Raw genomic sequence first — 14,977 nt, 5'->3', positions numbered from 1 at the left:
CTCCATCTGTCTAGTCTTTGCCTAATGGTTTCAGCCTGGCAGATCAGATGACTCACATTCTCCAAGGCTGCTTTGCCATTTACTTCACCAGGACAAGGACCACATATTGTGAGCACAGAAACCCCTTTCTTCAGGGTGCTCTTATTCAGAGTACGTTTGACAACAAAACAGGAGAGACAAGTGTGTCAAAATGATCTTTCAAGCTGTATTTAGGCTGTCCAAACCCAGCAGGAGATCAGCCATTTCTGTCTCACAGCCAGCTGGATAAGTGCTTCTCTTGGGACATTTTTAGTGCAATAATGCTTTTTAGTATTGATGTTACTAACATTTAGCTGTACTGACTACACATACACACATAGATTTATACAGATACCAACTGTATACCTACAAATTCTATATATACATGTAAACATATCTCTGTTGCATAGAAATCTTAATCTTCTCTACTTTGCTTTGTAAATAAGTTATACTAAGTCATTTATTTTCTCTTCATTTCCCATTATCATGCATTAGACCCAACCCAGCAACATGTTATGCATCTCTCTGACTCCATTGGGATTTGCTGATGCTGGTGGGGATGCTCTGTCCCTTGCAGAGTTAGGTGTGCTGGGTAATTTATATTTTTATATTGACAGTGAGTGAGGCCCTGATCTTGGGATCCCTTTTCTGTGCAGTGCTTCCTATGACTCTTTGGCACCAAAACATGGGACAGAATTTATCTCTATGCTGGGAAACCGAGGGCAGCCTGAAACACACTTGACTTAGGGCTGCCTAGGGGAAAATTCTTCCCCTCATATCAGTCATAGAAGAGTATTAATAGAAGTAGTGAAATCCCAGCTTTAACCTTTCAGTCAGAGGGTTCAGGAAGCTCTATAAGAGCTCATAATTGTTCTCCCCAGCTTATGGATGCAGACACTGAAACACAGGAGAGTGAAACAGTTTGTCCAAAGCTACTTAGGCTGTGTCTAAACTATCTAATCTAGAGCTGATAATATGCCACAGGTAGGACACTGCCCTACCTGCCAGTGTAAGCAAGTGAGGATGGATTTGGGTGCTGAAAGAAAGCTCTCCGAATTCTTCTCCTAGCTGAAAACACCTTTTTTTTTTTTAATTCTACAAGTAACATTGTGGAATGTTGATCAAGGAATGCTTGATGCTTTGCTTTAAAGAAACAATGGTGTTGTTTCCCATTAAAATCTTCTGCTAAAATATAAGCCACGGAGAACACCAGGAGTTTTAAACAGGACAATTATTTTTAGACACCTTCCAATATTTTCTGGCTTTCAATGAGGAATATTCCATTCTGTCTGTAAACAGACTAACTAATGGGAAAACATTCTGTGTGCATTGTTTACATGCAACAATTTTTCAGCTTTTGCTATTCTCTGAACAGTTTTAAAGCATTTCTTAGCTGTTTTGCAATATTGTACAAACATTAAAAATTATGAATTACTCTGCCACACCAGTGAGGACCTCAGGGCTCTGCAGGTCACATTCATGGAAATGCTTGTTCAGCAGTCCTGTTGTCCTCAGTGGTTATTGATGCTTCTGACTTAATGCTTTATTGGCTTGCTATTTGTTCACAGGATGAACTTGCCCAGAGTCAGAGCCAGCTTCAGCTGAAAGAACTTGTTTGTCCTCCTGCTGGGCTTGAGAGCAAAGAAGTTTACTAACTCTTCTGGTTGACTAGAAATAATTTTGCTTTATAATCTCAGGGCTCATAGCATTCACCAGTCTAGCTTTCCAAAAGCACAGCCAGGGAGTGCAGGCAATACAATAAATCCCTGGAAGAGGAATACATGATTCGCAAGCAAAATCTGATGTCTTGCATGAAATGAGACAGAAAACCACCCCATGCCATCCCAGGTGCCTGCCTGTAAATAAAAAGATTATACCGGGTTTGCTCTCAGAGCTTTTATCCTGTGTCAATCAAGCCATGGCAGCTTACTGCAGTTGTTGCTCTGGGACAACAAGCCTGTGCCCAGACCCTGGGGCGCACAGCAGAGGAGACAGTTGGGTGCATTTTGTTGCTGAGAAAAAGAGCTTCTGAGAGCAGTTCAGGAACTTCTATTGCGAAGTGATGGATGTGTTTGTCGGTGCAGACTTGGAAAAAGGAGGTGCCACAATGGGGGCTAAGAAAACCCAGTACTATTTGTCCTCTGTGTACAGCCCCGCGGAGTTCACACTGACAGATTTATCCTGTTGCTGGAAGGACCTAAACAATGTAAAGGAGTGACTAGAAGTATTGAAGAAATGAATAGCCTGGAGAAGAGAAGGCTCCAGGGAGACCTTATTGTGGCCTTTCAGCACTTAAAGGAGGCTTATAAGAAAGATGGAAACAGCATTTTTAATAGGCCATGTAGTGACAGGGCATGGGGTAATGGCTTTAAACTACAAGAGAGTAGGTAAATATTAAACATAAGGAAGAAATAGTCCAAAACAACAGAGCTGAGAGCCTGAGGAACCAGGTATCCCAGCACAGCAAAGACATGCTTCAGATGACAACAAGAGCAGCAGAAGAGTCAAAGGAGCTTCTATGAGAGGCTTTAAATACAATGAGAATGACTCCAAGGCAGTGGCAGAGAATATTGTAAACACCTGGAAAACGGGCATTGAGTGAAGGGCCATAGAGATGATGGAGGGACTGGAGCAACTCTCCTATGAGGGAAAGCTGAGAGAGCTGGGACAGCATATATGGCAGGTGGTGGCCGTAAAAGGGACGGCTCTCAGCACACCTGAGGTCTCTGCTGTCGCGCAGACCCTTGACTCCAGGTGCCCCAGCAGCCTGCCTGCTCCCCTGGAACCTCCCCTCAGACCACATGAAAACAAGGAAAAGATTTGTGGAAGGAGAGCATCAACCTGGGAAAAGCCAGCAATAAAATATATATGCAGATATGTATTTTTTCCCTCTATATTCTAGGATCTTTGCAAAAGTCTGCTTAAGTCTTTTTCCCACAGATTTGTCAGAATGTCCCACAGCAGCAAAGTCTTTCTCTGCACGCCTGTCTTTACTTATAGGAGTTGCTGACTTGGCCTGCAACTACCTAATTTGCTTTAAATCATCAGTTTCTACTCAAGGGCTGGGGAGGCCTGGTCTCCTGCCATAAGTCCTTTTGTTTCAGCAAAAAGGACTTATTAAAGTAACCACAGGACAGAAACCAAGGGCAGATCCAAGAGCAAAGTCTTGGAAAGAGACATTTGGCTATAAAGCATAAGCTATTTATTTTCCTTGTTTTCCCATTTACCATCTAAATTCAGGCTTATGTTACACTGAATCTCTGGGAAACACTGGAGGAGATGTGTGCTGGCAAATGAAATGTCCTCCTCAGGCATCCTCTTCTTTTTCCCAGCAGACCAAATATCTCCTCTGGAGGTTCTGGCCCTGGGCATTACACAGTTATAATTAAAACTTTATGATTTTATATTCTACTGACTTCCTCAGCAAATACATATTAAAATAGAAATGTCATTTTCACTGCAAGGAGAAATTTGCTTTTTGATTTTTACCCTAAGCATTGAAACCAAAATCCATAAGAGATTATCTAATTTCTGCAAGTTTTAAGTTGTATAATTAAGTTTTGTAACTAGCGTAGTGAATTAAGATCTGTAAATCACTAGGGTTTTTTTTAAATGTTTCTTGTTTGTGCTGACAGTAAATTGCAAGATACTTGATGACAGGTTTCATATGCAAAATCAAGGCAGGAGACTTCTGATGGGTTGACTTGCTAATTTATTGTATGTCACTGCCTAGTGCTTGGGCAGCAGGAACACTTGGGAGCTGCTGTCAGAGCTCAGTAACACAAGGGCAGCTCTGGCCAAGAAGCCGGGCAGCCCACAGCCTTTGTGCTGCAGCGTTGCCGGCCTGGGCTGGGAGCTGCCCCTCCTTGGGGGGCTCCTGGGTGAGCACCGAGCAGCCTCGACTCTTCAGTCATCACAACACAACTTCTCTTCAGCAGGGTTGCCCGCTTCTTTGTTTCTGCTGTCCAAAACGTTACCCGGCGAGAAATGAAAGCACACAAATCTGCTGCCTTGTTTATATGATGCACGGCAGAGATCACTTGACCTTTTGGCTTCTTCAAGAGCACAGGTGATGAGCAGAAAGTGAGTCAGGGCCCAGAGCTGCCAAAGCCTATGGTCATCCTCTGGGAAGGCAGTCGCAGCCCAAGGCCACGCAGCCAGTGCTTGTCCTTTCTCGGGCAGGTTGGTCATTTATTTCTGCTCCACTCCCCTTTAACCAAGGTCCTCGCTCTACAATGTCCCTGCCGGCTGAGCCCTCCTCTGAAATTCTGCCCTCTTTCTCTGCCATTTCACTCTCCACACATAAAAACTGTTCTAAAGCCAATTGTTACAGACACTGTGCCTGGCTTTCACTGGCCGTGTCTTCATTAGCCAGTGTCGCAGAGCCATAGGAGCGCCGGACCTGACAGGCTTGCATGTGATACTTGTCATGTGTCTGGACCCTTATTTCTCTGTCAGGGGCTGGTTTGTACCTCAAGTGGAGCCTCCAGGGCTGTTTTCTCCTGGGTGAGCTGCATTCACAACAGATCCACTTTGTAAAATGAACCAGTGCACAGCTGGCAGGTTCATCAGGGAAAATTCTCCAAAACCACGCTGCTACTTCTCCCAGCCAAAATGCCAAAGCTGATGCTGTTACACTGTCTTCTCCCACATTGTCCCTGCCCCAGCCATCCTCACAACATGTTGCTCATAGAGCAACAGCTCCTGTATGGGCTCTGCAGCAGCTTGCTCCAGCTCTGCTGCCCTGAGCACCCACCCGGCTGCAGCGCATCACCCCAGTGGGCACAGCACAGCCTGCGGAATTGGTTCCCCTACCAGCAATGAAGAAAATAAGGAGGTCCAGCAGGTGCTAACACTGCTCATCAGATGTGAAGAGACAAACTCAGTGGAATTCACTGGTTCCTGTGCAAGGTGAATTCTACCCAGAGGGTAAGTTTATGCATATGAGCCATCATGATGTTCAGTTTTGCCCATTGAATGTGGTATCTGTCAGCTACCGTGAAGTGAAATTAGGCTGTGGATTTATAGCGTATTAACTACTTCTCTGTGGCAACTACGCACACGCATACTCTTGCCCCATGCTAAATGTTAAATAAAACCCCTTTTCTCACTGAAGAGCAAGCTTTGCTTTACCGTAGGATGGATACATATGCAAAACTTGTTACCTAACACCACCTAAATCCATGTCCTAGCCTTCCCCACCAGCTTCTTGTGTTCTGTGGAGCTGACTCCATTAGGAAACTCCTTAGAGATAGGAACACTAATGTCTCTATTGCAATGTTAAAATTTTAAATGCTAATTTGTTGATTTTGCTTAGGAAGCCAAAGACCATGTGACAAGTAACACCAAATGTGTCCAAACAAGCTATGACTGTGCTGAACAATCCATCAGGTTCAGCGTAATAAATGACAACACAAATTGCTAGATGTAATGATGTTTTCTCTGAACATTTATAGCAGTGAGAAAAACCCAAAGCATTTGGCTCCTGAGGAGCACTGACAAGACTTGTTTAGCATGGATGGCTGATACATACAGATTTTATGGCTTAGAAGTTGCTATACCTGAGTGCAAACTGAGGTTTTTATGATATCGTTTCCATTTTCTTCCCCCGAATGTTAATCAAACAGCAAATGTATGAGTAAGATAACATTGATTCTGTTAACAGGCTGGCAATCAGCTAATCAGCTTTCTCTGTGCACTAGGTAGTGTGTATGTGCCGGTCTAATTATCTCTTACTCCTGGAGAAATAAGTCTTAATATTTAGCAGAACCATTGTTCCAATGATACCTTACCTCCAAATGTTACTGTTTAAATATCTTCCTCCTGATAGCTCCCTTAATTGCCTTCTGAAATGTTAACGTGTGTCTGCCCTTGTGTGGATAGATTCAATCCTTTTAATTAGAGAGTTCAAAGACAAAAGCTTTATAAATGAAATGGAATCAACTCTCCTCTACATTAGCCTGGACCACTTGCAATCACTTGGGTTGGACCAAGAGCTGTTCCCACTGTCTTGCCAATCGTGAGTCCTGCTGGGCAGTCAGAATGGGCTTGCTCATCTTCAGCAAGAAAGAGGCAGCAAATGTCTTGGTCTTTGTCCTCAGAAAGGCTGTGACTCAAAGGCTACCTACCTGTTGAGTGCCCTTCACCACAGCAGACTTGGTCAGCTGAAGCCTGGACTTCAGCAGCGTAACTGAAACACTGATTTCAGGCCAGATACATTCAGATGGAATTTAGTATAAACTGCTTTATTCAAGACACAACAGGCATGGGACATTTTGCATAATCTAAATAATTTTCACAGCTTTTTAATTAAGGTTAGCCTGAGAGATCTGAGAGCTCATTACTTTAGTACACGTCAGGAGAAAAAGAAGGTAAATAAAAACACAGTTGTGAAATATTTTCCCGAGTTGCACTCTTTCTCTGACTCCTCCAAAAACACTGGGGTGAAAACACCTGACACGTATACAAAAAAAGGGGTGTACAAGACTGAAAGAGAGAGGACAGCAGGTACACGCATTAAATTACTGTAATGAAAACTCAGTTATGACATAACAAAACTAGCTTGCATTTCCCTGTCATAAAAGCAGCCTGTGCAAAACTGTGTTTACCTATTCTATTAGACCGTACAGGTAACATAAAGAAATGCTATGTGCTATACCTAAACTTAATGTCAAAATCAAATGCCAGGCTGCAACACTCCTCTATGAAATAAGTTTTTATTGACCTTCCTGCATCACTCCTCTCTTCCTTCCCCCTTTCAACACAGTGCTGAACAGCAGGGAGAACTGATGCTGCTTTTGGGAAAGGGCTGTGGGGAGTGGAATCCTCAGTGGGTTTTATTGGGATATTAGGATTGTCACCTGTTTGGTTTTATCATTAACCTGTCTGTTGCCAGCTGAGTTACCACACACAAAGAGCTCATCTGGGCAAGCATAACCACTCCTTCTCTGAGGGGGTTAACATTCTTTAATTCAAAGGGATCAACACAGGCTGACGCAGACCTACGTTCTACATCCCTGTCCTTGGAACATCTCATCCAGCCAATGGTACATGCAAGCCTGCCGCGATCAGGCTCCTGTCAGGCTGCCATGGGGCTCTCAAACAAGGGCTGGACACCTGTCCCACCTGCAGGAGCCACTCCAGCAATGTTCTGGCTACTATCCCAGGCTGCATTAAAAAAATTAAAATAAAATAAAATAAAAAAAAAAGACAGTTCTCCACCTCTGAGACTTTTAGGGTGGACTGTATCACTATAGGTAAGTACACTGATTTATTCAATGGTGGCAAAAATTCCACTCCCTTCCCACAGTTGATATGAAGTGAGGACTTCAGCTCAGTTATTTCATTTCCTAGGAAAAAACATACAATTAAATGTACTTGGCAATTTTGGATCAGTGGGTAAAAGCATTGAAGCAGAGGGATTTTCTCCCTTCTTCTTAAAGTCCAGTATTTGAAGCAGGGTGGACTTCTTTCCATCATCATCAGCTCTGCTTTACTGTTAAAACTTGTCTGATCATTAAGAAACTTGCAATAAGGAAGATTTTCTATCCAGCAGGTCCGGTACCTCACCAAGCCAGAGGGCAAGCCGAGGATCTGCAGTGTGAACTGTGCTGGGCTAAAAGGCGCAGTTCAATATTCACCTGCTGTCTGATGGGAGCCTGACAGGTCTGCTCAGCCCAAGGCTGATTGGCCAGTGTTCTGTGCCTGCCCGTACAGGTCACATGCAGAACATCACAAGCATTGCTATTAATTATTAGCTGACACCAGCTCTTCGTGCTCCCCCTCTCCCCAGGAGGCTTTAATAGTGTGGACAGGAGTTACCTGCAGTACACACATGGAAATCTCTCCATTAACTCCAAAATTGCCATTGATCACAATCATGGGCTGAGGTTCAGGAAGGAGACACTTTCTGTTCCCTGTGAGAAATTAATCCAAAAGCTGACATCTCATATTTGATTTAACCAGTCCTGAATAGGCCTACTAAATGTCCAGTTTTGTTGGTTAATATTCCCACAGAATCCATTACTAATGTCACTAGAAGAGATAAAATACCATAATTTATTAACTTGATTATGAATTATTTAATGACTAGTACAAGTATTTGTAACAATCTCAGCCATTATCCTGGTAACTAGTATCAATAACAGGCTTCCTAAATGAATTATAAGAAAAATTAATCACACAATAACTTAGTTACATATTGCATTAGTTAGACTTTCACCTGGTGACAGCAATTAAAATGCAAGCCTTGCCAGAAAGTAGACTTAAGAATCAACAAATATGTTTTAAGAGCTTAAAGCTAAAATCCTCCTTTATGCAATTTCTTATTAAGAGATAATTACAACAGTGGCCTACCAAGTTACTTGCAGACATTGTCATTTGTTTGATTTTTTTTTTATTCATACCCATTATTTGTAACATTAAATCCAAAACTATTGCAACTGCAGATGATAGAAATAGAGAAAATATGTTTCCATGAAGCTTATGTAATAGGATCTGAACTAATGTCAATGATGGACAGGGTGTAGAATTTCTTCTTTTACTAAGTCTTCTGCAAAGAGGCACCCTCCTAGGAGTACGCAGCAATGCTTATTCTTCTACTATCACAAGTCATATGTAGATAAAAACACTTATCCCTGATTTGTGAGCCTTCACTCACAGCTTGGATAAACAACATATTAATATTGCACAGAGATAACTTGAAATATACCTATCACGTATGCTTTGTGTTTATGCTAATTTATTTTATGGATTTAGAGTGCTCCCAGTGGTTCTGCAATGAAATCAGTGCAGTTCTTGTAACTGAATTTACCTCGCTGGAGGAAAGGTCAGCGTTCAAAGTGTCAGGCGGACTCCTCTCCAATGTGTACACATAAAGCTTCAATTTCTATCTCCTCTGTTGACTAACACTTTGACTACATTCTCCCTGGAAAAAATAAAAAAGCCAGAGTAACCCTCAGCTGAAAGCATTTTCAAGCTGCATTTAGAGATCACTTTACTCACTCCTGAAGTGCAATCACCACAAGTGAAGTGAAATGGTTTTTCTAGTAGGAAGTGGTGACAGACAATTCCAAAGCGAAATTTCTGGGTGAATGGAGAGAAGTCAGGCTGTAATTATACCTGGTGAAAATTACCCAGGATTGAAAGCCAATAGAGCCTCTCTTCTTTAAGTCCCAGGGGAATGCTTAAGTGACTGAAGGCAGCAGAGAATTCCTGCTGGGGACAGGAGAGAGCACAGCAGATCTGCTGAAGGGCCAGAGACGATGTGAGGGATTTGAGCAGCCACCGAGGCTGGCTCTGTGTGAGCTACCTCCCAAATGCTGAACGGGGTAGCTGCTCGCCGAGGCGTGATACTGCAGTGGTGGGCCATGTCTGTGTGTCCCCACGGGTCCCTGCTTGCCCGCATCAGCCCCAGCCAGTGCTTACTAAGGAGTTTCAGCATCTCCATGCAGGCTGCCACATTCTTGTGCTCCAAATAAGTACATTTATAGATTCCCAGGGAGCCCAACAGTTCCCAGAGAAATTAAGTAGCTTTTTCTAGGCAGGCTTTGTTGAATCAGTCTAAAGTTAAACTCCCGTTTGGAAAATATTGACTTTGCATAAACCGAGTTTATACCGGTGTGCTGGGATAGCAGTTTCACAGCTGGCAGACGTGGCTCCAGGCAACGTAACTGGGGGCGGCAGCAGCTCAGCCCCCACGCAGGATCCATCTGCAGCGTGTGGCAAACACGGCACTGCTGGCAACAGCCTTTCCCTCAGGTCTCTGTGTTTTTGGGTGCAAGAAGGGTTAGACATTTTTTATTTGTGTATTTTCTGATGGGCAAGGTCATTCTCTGAAATGATGGATACTGGATCATGTTACGCCTGAACACAAGTGTAAGTGATGCATGAAATTAAAGGACATTTTCTGTCATTCACTCAGGACAGCTCAAGTTTCCTGAAGGCATGTCAGCCTGGAAAGTCCTAGCAACAAAGAAAAGATATAAAAGATATTCACCTCTAGGTGGAAGAAATACTCAAAGTAAAAACACACACAGTGGAAGAGCCTAACTTGAGTCCAATGAAATAGAAAAGTGTGTTTTCTTTACATCAGAGAACAAAACACAGAACAGAGAAAGAAAAACAATTCTATGGAAGTGTCATATCTCAAAATCGTTATGGAACCGATACCATGTAACATCAGTGATCAGGCCAGCTTACAGGAAACGTCAGACAACAGCACTGCAGGGTCTGCGAAGATCTGGTTGCTGCCTGGGCTTGGGCAGGAATTGCAGCCACCCGAGTTGCTGTGAGGAAGGACCAGCCTGTGAGGGATCGCCTCTTTCCACAGCTGTGGTCACAGAGAAGCTCTTCTGATACTTCCCCTCACTATAGAATCCAAGACTGTTCACTGTGAAGTCTCAGAGACATACAAGTCTGTTGCGCTCCAAATCTAACACTGTCTAGATTTGATGATGCCCTGAGCAAGGATCTGCATAAACCAGCTCAGGTCTTCCTTTCTTCTTCAGGGCTTTGGAGGGGCTTCCTACAACTCCCAAAGGACACAATATGGTATCCAGCCACCTGATCTGCCCCTTGAAAACTAAACTGCTGGCTTGGTATTCACTACCTTTTGGATGTCACTATGCCCATTGCATTGTTAAAAACTTGCTGGAGTACCTACAGCCATATAGGCATTTCTGCCTCTTTAATAACACTAATAAATACATTTTCAGAAAATCAGTATAACAGCATCAAGCTGTAACAGTCCAGTCTTGCTTATTAGATAAATACCAAAAGTTGTGCTGGGTGACTAAAATTTGCTCAGCCTGATGATCGCTAGAAAGGGAGACAAGAATTCGTTTTCAAACACTAAATCTGCAGAAGTGGCCAACATTTGCATCAAGCAAAAAAAAAATCATGTCAGTTTTCTAACATCTAATACAGTTGTGTAAAACACTTCAGGTTTTTGTGTGTGAAAAGGGCCCTCTATGAAACCATGCTCATGCACCGTTTTAATCTGAATGAAAGGAGCGTTGCCAAGCATTGCAATGATTTCTCCAACCTACCACACCTGCTTGGTATTCAGAACCTTCAGTTATATTCATGGTATCACCACAGGGTACAAGGTGGAGATTTGCAGGAGAAGGGAAAAACAGATTAGCCTGAAACTGTATAGCACATAGGTCTTGTTACCAGAAATGGCATTAATAGTAGTGACAAACCTGCCCTGTCAAAGTACAAACATTATCTTACAGTGAACTTTATAAAACACACTAAATAATCCGCTCAGAAATGAGATGCCTGGGAGTAAGATGAACAACTGGCTTCTTATCTGTTCTTTACATAAAGAGGCATTATGTGTCCTACCTATTAAAAAAATATGGATCTTGAAGCTGGTAATTGCATGTGATAAATGAAGAAGTTTGTTTAAAATACAAGCAAGAAACCAGGAAATCATTACAAAAGGGCATTAAGGTTTCTGACATTAATAAGATAAATGTAAGTTACACAATATTTATGCTTTTTCTAGTGTTTTCAGAGAGATGTTCCACTAACCTATTGAATAACTATATCCATTCCAAATTTTAAATAGTGAGCTAAAGTATTTATCTTCTCCTGCTTCTTATTTCCCACCAAAAAAGTGCTAACTGGATTTCAGGATGTAGCTTTACTCATGTTTAATGAATGCAACAGGGCACTGTCAGACAGCAAAGAAATGGGGAATATGGTGCTTTTTACTTCGAGCTGGCTTCATTTTTGAGCATCCCAGATTTTCAAGCACTGTGTAGCATGACATGTCACCAGAATGCCTCTGATTTTCAGCAACCTCTTCAGCACTTCCGGTGAGATCCGTGGCCCAGAACAGCCAAACCATTCCATCTTCCATTCTCAGCATCTTCTTTGTATAATAGTCCACAACAGTTGAAGTCTGCATGAGACGTGGGCATGTGCCTGGTTTTTTTCTATTTCTGACACAGAAAATGTCTCTAATTGCTGTTCTTCATGCCTCTGGCATAGACCCGTGACTGAGGTAGAAAACACCCATGTCACCAATCCCTTTTCCTAAGAGGTACTTGAGACATTACCAGCCAACAATGTACCAGTAACTTAGTACCTGCTGTCGTTCCAAGTATTTGTCAATTCAAAAAGCCCTTTAGATAATAATCCCATTTTATTTGTGTTAGAGATACTGCTCTGCCACTTGCATCACTAGATAAACAGCAAGATTAGAAGAGTGCAGGCTGCTGTTCTCACATTGCACATTCTTCTGCCTGATGAAAACTGGTTTGGAAATGACTGATTAATTCTGAACATCAGTGATATTTTCTTAAATGTACTGCCACTGCAAAGTCAGTAAGCTTCACTGAGCATTTGACAGTCATCTAGAGTGCCCAGCACTGAACATGTGAGAAAAAGTGAGTGTATCACTGCCTCCTATTTAGCACGTGTACACAAACATATGTTTGAAAGGTATGACTCTCTTCAGAGCAATGTTTGCCCTCACAGGGCCAAGCTTCACGTCAGTGTTAAACAATAACGTTCTTCCCTGAAGCCTATTGCTGCACAAAGGACTTCACCAGAAGGAAGCTTTCCCACTGCATCTGTAAAATTCCTGTTTGCAAAAAAAGCATTGTCCCAGCAGCCGGTGGGTGTGCTTCTGCAGAGTTCCTAAGGGTACCTCCTGAGATGATACCTTTGGTCTCCTGCCTTCTAAAACGTGCCCATTCGAATAAAAGTACCCAACTATAACCTCAAGATATACTGTTTAGTAAGTACAGTACCATGATGTGAGCATCCAACTGTTCTACTGAAGCTTATTGTAAACAACATGTAGCTGAAATGGGCCAAAAAGCAGCGTAGCATATTTTTAAGATCAAGTTTCTCTTACGAGGTTAAAATTTATAACACATTTGTAAATGGCATTTATCCTGGCCTCCTCAGAGTGTGTAATACATTTCCACAATACAGAAAATAAAAATGTAGGACTGTGTTTAGCCATATGTTAGTCCAAGAGCTGCTGCATGCCAGGCAAGGCCTCAAGAACACTTGACTGGCCTAGTCACATCTGTTACTGCTCAGTGACTATTGTTTAACATTTGGTTATACTTTTCATGAGGTTTTGTCCAATCCTTTCACGAACCAGTGGTTTGACTGGTGTACACAATGAGTACAAACTCATCCAAGCTGGTAACCACAGTGAGTAAACCCCAGAAGTGGCATGCAGAGATGCCTCAGTTCGTTCTGTGGGAGCCACCACTGCGGCCAGCAGCAGGGTCAGCTACGCCAGCGTGTGCTCTGCCCCGGCCGGACAGACCCGCCAGCAAGCTTCACGACCAGGCTGGCAGATTTACATAGGGACTCACCAGCTGGCAATTCTGTCCTGGGTTCCTCTGCGTTTCCACTCCTGGCTATGCCATGGTTCTTCAGCCCCTTCTAGGTGGAAAACCTCCTCAAGAATGTGTGAGGGAAGGACAACTGCACAATGGGAACATGTACCACTTCATCCCAAGTGCCTTCACTCAGCATAGTTTCGAATCAGTCAGCCCGGCCTGAGAATGGGAATAGGAGATGATAAATGATGTACACAATCTCTAGACATAAATATTAACTGAGTTGTCCTGAAATGGCTGGATAAGGTAGTGAAAAAAAATCACTGCTTCTTGTCTCTGACACAGTGGGACTGAAACTAAGCATTGTTCTTCATTGCAAGTAAAGACAAATTGCCAGGATCTACCTGGAGGTGTAGCGCAGTGATTGCCCAGTGGCAATATGCTACATACACAGTGTTTACTCATGTAACAGTTGTTCTTTCACCCTCAGTTTTGCCTCAGACCTGAAGTGTGACTACCATGTGTCTCACTTCCTACATGGGACCACTGTGTGTTTAAACACAGGAGTGCAGGATCTGCAAATGTACACAGCTCTGATATCCAGAGAACTGCATATTGGGCATCCTAAAATCATGCCACGAGACACGTGCAGATGGCAATTTGATGCCCCACCAAGCCTATTCTTCTCGAGGCTGAACAAACCCAGCTCCCTCAGCCCATCCTCATATATCATACTCTCCAGCTCCCAAACAGGCTTGGCGGCCCTTGGCCAGGTGAGTTCCAGCTGGTCAGCTCTTTCTTGTCTAGAACTGGACACAGTACTCCAGGTGCAATCTCATGAGTGCAGAGACTTAATCTTTTCTCTGGTCCTGCTAGCTACAGTTTTGCCAATACAGCCCAGAATGTGGTTGACCACCTTTGACACAAGAGCATCCTGCTGACCCTTGTTTGACTCATCCTCCACAGCTGCCAGGTCTTTTTCTGCAAAGCTGAAAATGGAACAGACTTCTAGAACAGTGGACTTCAAAAGTAATCCCAAGGATAATGATTTAATATTTTCTTCTCATCTCCAGTGTCTACACTTTGGTGAACTGATATCCTCAGTTAACTTTCCCATTTCACATTAGCTCCTTATTTCTGAACGTATGCTCACCCATGTCAGCAAACAGCCCCTACCTACATCAGCTGAGATGGCTCACGGTACCGGGGCAGAACAGATAACGTTGCATTGGCCCATTCATTCCACATGGAACTTTTTGTTTATACAGACTATAAAAATACAGCACCAAAAGCTGTAAAATCACCAGGATGATACTTCTCCCACAAGCCCTGCATAAATCAGCATGGATATGGGCAGACTGGGTGGGATGGACAGTGTGGTCTGCTTTCTCCTTGCTGCCCTGCAGATGGGGATATGTTCTTCGCAGAAGGTGTCTGTCCAAGGCAATTGCTCCACAGCAACACAAATGCAAACACTTCATTTTCCCTGTTTGTCACCTATGTACAGCTCAGTAGAACTGCACTGCACTGATTGAATTAGGAAAAATTACTGAAGAGGAGCACTTGCTTTTGACCAGCACTGGCAGTGATAGAATAAAGGAGAGTGTTTCTCCCTACTTTTTCTTCTACTACTACCACCTTGTGTC

This window comes from Columba livia, chromosome 1 (assembly GCF_036013475.1).
Source record: "Columba livia isolate bColLiv1 breed racing homer chromosome 1, bColLiv1.pat.W.v2, whole genome shotgun sequence".
Lineage (NCBI taxonomy): Eukaryota > Metazoa > Chordata > Aves > Columbiformes > Columbidae > Columba > Columba livia.
This window is presented reverse-complemented; position numbering follows the sequence as displayed.